Source organism: Papio anubis, chromosome 11 (genome assembly GCF_008728515.1).
Source record: "Papio anubis isolate 15944 chromosome 11, Panubis1.0, whole genome shotgun sequence".
Lineage (NCBI taxonomy): Eukaryota > Metazoa > Chordata > Mammalia > Primates > Cercopithecidae > Papio > Papio anubis.
This window is the reverse complement of record NC_044986.1, coordinates 83,959,524-83,968,647: the sequence shown is the minus strand read 5'-3', so window position 1 is coordinate 83,968,647 and position 9,124 is coordinate 83,959,524.

Genomic DNA, 9,124 nt, shown 5'->3' with positions numbered 1-9,124 from the left:
TATCGCTTTGGGATCCTGCTTTCAATACTTTTGGGTATATACCCCAAAGCGGGATTGCTGGATTATATGGTAATTCTACTTTTAATTGTTGTTGTTGTTGTTGAGATGGAGTCTCGCTCTGTCGCCCAGGTTGGAGTGCAGTGGCGCGATCTTGGCTCACTGCAAGCTCCACCTCCTGGGTTCACGCCATTCTTCTGCCTCAGCCTCCCCAGTAGCTGGGACTACAGGCGCCCGCCACCATGCCCGGCTAATTTTTTGTATTTTTAGTAGAGACGGGGTTTCACCACGTTAGCCAGGATGGTCTCAATCTCCTGACCTCGTGATCCGCCCACCTCGGCCTCCCAAAGTGCTGGGATTACAGGCGTGAGCCATTACGCCCGGCCTATTTTTAATTTTTTTAGGAACCTCCCTACCATTTTTCATAACAACTGCACCATTTTACATTCCCACTAACAGTGCACAAGGGTTCCAGTTTCTCTACATCCTTGCTAGCATTTGTTGTTGTTTTCTTGATACTAGACATCCTAACTGGTGTGAAGTGATGTCTCATTTTAGTTTTGATTTGCATTTCTTGAATGATTAGTGATGTTGAACATGTGTTCATAGGCCTGTTAGCTATTTATATATCTTCACTGGAGAAATGTTTATTCAATCAATTGCCCATTTTTTAATTGGGTTATTTGTTTTGTTGTAGTTGAGTTGTAAGAGTTCCTTACATATCCTGGACATTAACTCTTCCTGGGATATGTCATTCACAAGTATGTTTTTTTCCATTCCATAGGTTGCCTTTTCACTCTGCTCATTGTTTCCTTTGACATAAAGACGTTTCAAAGTTTCATGTAGTCCCATTTATCTATTTTTGATTTTGTTGCCTGTACTTTTAGTGTCACATTCAATAAATCATTGTCAAATCTCATCTTATGAAGTTTCCCCCTATGTTTTCCTCTAAGAGTTTTATAGTTTTACATTTTAGCATTTAGCCTTTAATCCATTTTGAGTTAATTTTTGTATATGAGGTTACAGACATGAACCACCATTCCCCGCTATCAACTTTATTCTTTTGCATGTGGATATAGTTTTCCCAACACCATTTGTTGAAGAGACTGTCCTTCTCCCATTGTGAGGTGTTGGTACCCTGGCTAAAGATCATTTGACCATATGTACAAGGGTTTATTTCTGGACTCTCTATTCTGTTACATTGATCTATATGTCTGTCTTTATATCAGTGCCACATTGTGGTTTTTGGAGGTGTTTTCTGAGACGGAGTTTCACTCTGTAGCCCAGGCTGGAGTGCAACGGCACTATCTCAGCTCACTGCAACCTCCACTTCCAGATTCAAGTGGTTCTTGTGCCTTAGCCTCCCAAGTAGCTGGGATTACAGGTGTGCACCACCACGCCTGGTGAGTTTTTGTATTTTTAGTACAGACGGGGTTTTGCCATGCTGGCCAGGCTGGTCTCAAACTCCTGACCTCAAGTGATCTCTCCACCTCGGCCTCCCAAAGTTCTGGGATTACAGGCATGAGCCACCTCACCCAGCCTACACTGTTTTGATTACTTGTAGCTTTGTGATGTGTTTTGAAATCAGGAAATGCGAGCCCTCCAACTTTGTTCTTTTTTAAAGATAGTTTTGGCTGTTCAGGTTCCCTTGAGATTCCACATGTATTTTAGGAATTTTTTTCCTATTTCTGCAAAAAAATGCCATTGGGATTTTGATAGGATTGCATTGCATCTGATTGCTTTAGGCTGTGTGTACATTTTAACAACACTAGTCTTTTCTAATTCATGACCACAGGATGTCTTCTCATATATTTGTGTCTGCTTTAATTTCTCTCAGCAATGTTTTGTAGTTTTCAGTGTACAAACTTTTCCACCTCTTTGGTTAATTTGCATGTTATTATTTTTTGATGCTATCGTAAATGGGATTATTTTCATAATTTCCTCTTGTGATTTTTCATTGTTAGTGTATAGAAACTCCACTGTTTTGTGTGTGTTGATTTCATATCTAGCAACTTTGCTGAATTCATATATTAGTTCTAACAGTTATTTTGTGGAATCTTTAGGGTTTTCTATATACAAAATCTTGTCATAGGCAAACAGATAAAATTTACATCTACCTTTCCAATCTGGATGCCTGTTATTTCTTTTTCTTTCTCTCATTCTCCTCCAGGACATGTCAAAGTTATAGGGATTATGTAGATTTGGGGGTTATGTGTGTTCTTCTTTTCTTCTTTTTTATTATTGAGACAGGCCTTTTTTTTTTCCAGCCTGTAGCCCAGGCTGGAGTACAGTGGTGCCATCATGGTTTACTGCAGGCTTGATCTCCCAGGCTCAAGCTATTCTCCCATCACAGCTTCCCAAGTAGCTGGGACTGTAGGCACGAGCCATTATGCCTGGCTAATTTTTTATTTTTTGTAGAAATGATCTTTTGCCATGTTGTCCAGGCTGGCCTTGAACTCCTGGGCTCAAGCAATCTTCCCACCTTGGCGTCCCAAAGCACTGGGATTACAGGTGTGAGTCAGCACATCCAGCTGTTATGTTGTCTTCTGTCTCCTCATGTTTCTGGAGAGATATTTGTTGTCTCTGCCCAGGTAGTCCCTTTTGTATCCAGTGACTCTGCTATTTCCTTGAGATCCTGGGACACGGGATTCCTTTGGGAAAGTGAGAGCCCTGGGACTATTGGTCTCATCTCCTGAATGCACCCCTCACTCTTTCCTCTCTGGGGTCCTTCCATGTCCCAAGGGGCCTCTGGAAGGAGAGGCTAAAGATCCCCCTGCACACAGAATTCCAGCTTTTCCTCTGCTCTCCTTGGGGTTCACAATCCTGCTTCCTTTCAGTACCATTGCTCCTTCCCTGGAGCACTCTTCTCCCTTTGACTTTTTCTGAAAACTTTCTCATTCTCCTTCAAAATGAAAGCCGAGGAGCATTACTAGCTAGCTAGGCTTTCTGCCTTGCTTCCTGTCTCCCCAATGCACTAGAGCATCTGACTCCATGGTTGAATGAGAGGAAAGGAAAGAAAAGATTTGTGATAACTGGATATGTTGCTGCCCATATACCTCTTCCTTGCAGACCTCCAGAACAAACTCTTCCTATGAATGATAAATGATGTGATGTGATAATGATGTATGTGATAAACCTGAATGCTGTGAGCCCAACAGGTCTTCCCTCCAGGTCCACATTCCACTTCCCTCACCATTCTCCATAAAGCATGGTTTCTGTCACGTGGTGGCATCTGGAAGATCAGTGTTTAAATTCCACTACAGAGTAGCTGTGCAGCTCACTTTTCTGAACTTCAGTTTCCTCGTTTGTGAAATGGGGTAGTTATTTCTTCCTTCCTGGATTGTTGTGATTATTAGAATGAGACTGTATGTGCAAAGCAACTAGCACAGTGTCTGGGTGCAAGAGTTTTAAAAAGTGAAGCTATTGTTATTCTAACCTGGGTCTCTAGCTCACTTATAATGGAAAGCCCGAACAGAAAAGACTCATTTTGACCAGAACCCTCCCCTGCTTCTGGCCTGGCTGCACTCACAGAAGTCTACGAAGACTGAAGACTGTGCAGCAGAGCCAAATATTACCCAGACCACAGCTCACACATGCTCTTCCGCACCCACCAGAGCACTTCTTTATTCTTCTGTGGTGGATTTAATCTTTCTTATGAGCCTCCATCCAAAGGGCAAGCAGGGCAAGTATAAGGTGAAAGTGGACTTCACCCTTTTTTTCTTTTTTTTTTTTTTTGAGACAGAGTCTTGTTCTGTCACCCAGGCTGGAGTGCGGTGGCCCAATCTCAGCTCACTGCAATCTCCGCCTCCTGGGTTCACGCCATTCTCCTACCTCAGCCTCCCAAGTAGCTGGGACTGCAGGTACCTGCTGCCACGCCCAGCTAATTTTTTGTATTTTTAGTAGAGACGGAGTTTCACTGTGTTATCCAGGATGGTCTCGATCTCCTGACCTCGTGATCCACCCACCTCGGCCTCCCAAAGTGCTGGAATTACAGGCATGAGCCACCATGCCCGGCCAAAAGTGGACTTTACTCTTGCCAATCTCATTCTTTACCAATTTATACAACAGTCTTCAGGAGGATTCAATCTCTTCCAGAGAAATCCACAATTGTTCCTATGTCTTTGCCTCTTCCTTCCTTTGTCCAATTCCAATAGTACAGGCCAGGAATCCCTAGTGCCTTTGATGGTCTTACAGAGAGCCAAGTTTGTTGGGGTTCCTGGGCCCCTTGTCTTGGTGTATTTGGTGTGAATTAGTGGTCTGGTTTTGACTCATTCAGGCTGGTAGTCTTCCCTGTGAATTGGCCCCACTGTGGTCTTGTGATGCTGCTGCTTCAGTTCTGGTTGTTATTCCTGTTCAGCGAGGTCCACTTCACCCATCCAGGGAGGCCTGCTTTGCCAAGTGCTCCAGGCAGAGTTAGCTACATTCTGTGCTGCCTGCCTCTCGGAGGGGCTTGGAACCTCAACATCACCAGCATATCACACATGGGCTCTGTGCCGGCCACTGCTCTCTGCCATGGCTGTGCTTTCACCTCCAGCTTGCTGCAGGCCCCTGGCAGAAAACCCTGCCAGGCCTTCAGATGGACAGAGCCCCTCTGTTGTTGGCTTTCCTTTAATTTAACATGTTGTTTTGACTAGGAATGCTTTTGGCTGCAAGTAACAGAAACTCTAACAGTAACATAAACCGTAAGCATTTTCACAAGGTCCTGAAATGGGTGGTATCAATGGTTTGGCAATTCTGTGAAGTCATTAAGAGCCTCTCTGTGTTTTCCTTCTATTGTACTTGGCCTATTTTTCTTATCCCTTTCAGTTAATCATCATAAAATGGCTGCCTCAGCTCCATCATCATGTTCGTGTTTAAGGAATGTATAAGTGAGACCAACGAGCTCAGGCAGTGTTTCTTTTGTGCTGGTCCCTTTCATTTGAAAACAAAACGTCTTCCCCAGAAGCTCTAGCAGAAGCTTATGTCTAATTTGTCAAAACTAAGTCACATTCTATTCTCAAGGAAGGCTGGGAGAGAGAGTATTTGGTTTTCCAGCCTCTTCAGGAGGAGGTTACGGGGGAGAAGGAAATTGGGGGTACCTTGTGAGTAATCATCTTATGTCCTCCACCCACTTCCCCCTTTGGGACTTTGGAGTAGAAGGGGGAGATTAGGAACCGCTGCTTGACCACTGCTTCCTGGAGGAGCATGGACAATGGGAAAGAATGCAAGGTCTGAATCCTTCATAGGGATACTGTAAGGATCAAAGGAGATTGTTTATGTAAGCAGTTAGCACTATGCTGGCACAGAGTAAGCATCTGATAGAAGTTTGCTATTGTTATTCTTTTTATTGATACTATTATTTATTGTTAATGTTGCTGTTTTCTCCTTTCTTGACTCCTCCAGGCCAGAAGAGCCAGGCTTTCCACTTCTTCTCTGACAGAAAATGCCCCTACTTCATATCCTTTTTCTATTGCAACAGTAAAACTCCATTATCAAGTCAGGCTTGCTTTTGAGTCCTATATAAAACTTAAGTAGAGTGATCATACAATTTATTATACAAACTGGAATGCTTTGGAGAACAAACAAGAACACTTTTTGGTGGAACTATGGGAGTTCAAGAAAGAGGAAAAAAATTTTAAAAACAACACTTTTTGAGTAATAGCTTTGTTGAGATAGAATTCACATACCATACAATTCACCTTGCACCTCGGTGATTTTTAATATATTTACAATTGTTCAACTATTGCCACAATCAGTTTTAGAATATTTAATCTCTCCCAAAAGGACACTCTGTATCCTTTAAATATAACCCTGCTATTCTCCATCCTCCCCAGCCCTAGGCAGCCACTAATCTACTTTCTGTCTTTATATTTTGGCCTGTTCTGGACATTTCATATAAATGGAATCCTATGATGTGTGGTCTTTTGTGCTTTCTTCTTTCACTTAGCATCATATTTTCAAAGTTTCAAAGTTCACCCATGTGATAGCATGTATCAGTACTTCTTTCCTTTTTTTTTGCTGAATAATGTTCTATTGTATAGATAAATCACATTTTCCTGTTCATTCACGCACATGTGGATTGCTTTCACCTTTTGGCTATGTGAATAATGCTACAGTGAACAATCGTGTACAAGTATGTGTTTTTGTATGTTTTTAATTCTCTTGGGTGTATGCCTAGGAATAGAATTACTGGGTTAAATGTAACTGCACGTTTAACCTTTTTTTTTTTTTTTTTGAGATGGAGTCTCTCTGTCACCCAGGCTGGAGTGCAGTGGCGCGATCTCGGCTCACTGCAAGCTCTGCCTTCTGGGTTCATGCCATTCTCCTGCCTCAGACTCCCGAGTAGCTGGGACTACAGGCGCCGACCACCACGTTTGGCTAATGTTTTGTATTTTTAGTAGAGATGGGGTTTCACCATGGTCTCGATTTCCCGACCTCATGATCCGCCTGCTTCAGTCTCCCAAAGTGCTGGGATTACAGGCGTAAGCCACTGCGCCCAACCACTTTTTTTTTTTTTTTTTTTTTTGAGACAGAGTTTCACTCTTGCTGCCCAGGCTGGAGTGCAGGGGTGCAATCTCAGCTCACTGCAACCTCCACCTCCTAGGTTCAAACGATTCTCCTGCCTCAGCCTCCTGAGCAGCTGGGATTATAGGTGCCTGCCACTATGCCCAGCTAATTTTTATGTATTTTAGTAGAGACAGGGTTTCAGCATGTTAACCAGGCTGGTGTCGAACTCATGGCCTCAAGCGATCCACCCACCTCAGCCTTCCAAAGTTCTGGGATTACAGGTGTGAGCCACTGCATCCGGCCATTGAACGTCTTTTTATGTGCTTCTTGGCCAGTAGAGGACCTTTAAAAAACTTTAAATTTTGACCTAGTTTCACTTGCACAGAAAAGTTATAGAATAGTTAAAACAAAAAACTATATACCCTTCACCCAGATTTCCCAGCTGTTAACACTTTGCTCCATTTCAGCTATCATTTACTCTCTCTCTCTCTCTCTCTCGCTCTCTTTCTTTCTTTCTTTCTTTTTCTTTTGAGACGGAGTCTTGCTCTGTTGCCCAGGCTGGAGTGCAGTGGCACGATCTCGACTCACTGCAAGCTCTGCTTCCCGAGTTCATGCTATTCTCCCGAGTAGCTGGGACTACAGGTGTCTGCCACCACGCCCGGCAAATTTTTTGTATTTTTTGTAGTAGAGATGGAGTTTCACCGTGTTAGCCAGGATGGTCTTGATCTCCTGACCTTGTGATCCGCCAACCTCGGCCTCCCAAAGTGCTGGGATTACAGGCGTGAGCCACCGCGCCCGGCCTATCTCTTTTTTTTTTTTTTTTTTTTTACTCAGGCTGCAGTGTGGTGGTGCAACCTCTGCTCACTGCAGCCTTGGCCTCCTGGGCTCAAGCGATCCTCCCACCTCAGCCCCCACAAGTAGCTGGGACTATAGGTACGCGCCACCATACCTGGCTACTTTTTGTATTTTTTGTAGAGATGGAGTTTTGCTGTGTTGCCCAGGCTGGTCTTGAATTCCTGAGATCAGGCAGTCTGCCTGCCTGGCCACCCAAAGTGCTGAAATTACAGGCTTGAGCCACTGTGCCCAGCATCTGTCTCTCTCTCCCCTCACCTCCACGCATACCCTTTTTTTTTAAAACAATTTGAGAGTAATTTGCATTCATCATGTCCCTTTATCTATGAACACTTCAATGTGGAGTTCCTGAGAACGAGGACTTTTTAAATGTGATCTCAGAACATTTATCAAAAATCAGAAAATTCAAAGTTGATAAAATAATATTATGTAATCCATAGTCAATATTCAAACTTCACCAGTTGTCCCAATATTCTATGTTCGAATCCAGGATCACAGATTACATTTACTCATCAGATTTCTTCAATCACCTTTCATGTGAAGCAGCTCCTCAACCTTTCTTGCTCTTCAGTGGCCTCTATAGTTTTGAAGAGTTTAGGCCAGTTACTTTGTAAAATAGGTTTGTCTGCGGTTTGCTTGTGATTAGATTAAATTATGCATTTAAAAATATTTGATTTTACTTATTTTTGAGACAGGGTTTTTCACTCTATTGCCCAGGCCAGAGTGCAGTGACGCAGTCATGGCTCCATTGCAGCCTCAACCTCCCAGGCTCAAGTGATGCTCCCGCCTCAGCCTCCTGAGTATCTGAGACTAAAGGTATGTGCCACCACACCCGGCTAATTTTTGTATTTTTTATAAAGATAGGGTTTCGCCATATTGCCCAGGCTGGTCTCCAACTCCTGAGCTCAAGCAATCCTTCTGCCTCGGCCTCCCAAAGTGCTAGGATTACAGGTATGAGTCACAGTGCCCAGTCTAGGTCATTCCTTTCGGAATCACTGCAGGAAGCACCCTCCCTGAGCCCAGGAGTACCAAGAGGGAGAGTAGGGTGGGAGGACAAGGCAAACCTTGTTGACTAATCCTGTGGACACCAGCCCATTATTATGCAGTTAGTCTGGGGGAAATAAACACAGGATTTCATGTTTATCTACCTGAAATATTGTCCTTATTTATCTACCTTAATCACTCCTCCTTTTAATGTTGAACAAATTAAATATTTGTCTGCCTTAATTCCTCCTCCTTTTGACTCTGGGACAAACTAAATATTGATCCTGCCTTACACCCTCCTCCTCTTGACTTTAAGACAAGTCAGATGAAGAAATGTCTTTATTGACATTTTACTTTATTTTGTTTTTCTGGTAGTATGGCAGGTGGGAAGGTAGAGATGACTGGAGAAGGCAAAAGAGGGCTAGATCCTATGATGGGCTGTGTGCTCAGGCACGGAAGGAATGGGACTTTGCAAGCATCTAAGAAAAGGGTGCCTGTGCTGAGGGAACTGTGTGGGGTTAACCCCTGAGAAACAGAGGCTGTGTCTTCACCCCAGGCGTGTTTATGGCACAACAAATAAAACAAGCAGGAACTGTTTTCTGGTGGACAAAGTTTCCTTTTTTTTTTGGAGTCAGAGTCTTACTCTATCATCCAGGCTAGAGTGCAATGGTGCAGTCTTGGCTCAGTGCAACCTCTGCCTCCCGGGTTCAAGCAATTCTCCTGCCTCAGCCTCCCAAGTAGCTGGGATTACAGGCACCCGCCACCACATCTGGCTAATTTTTTGTATTTAGTAGAGACGATTTCA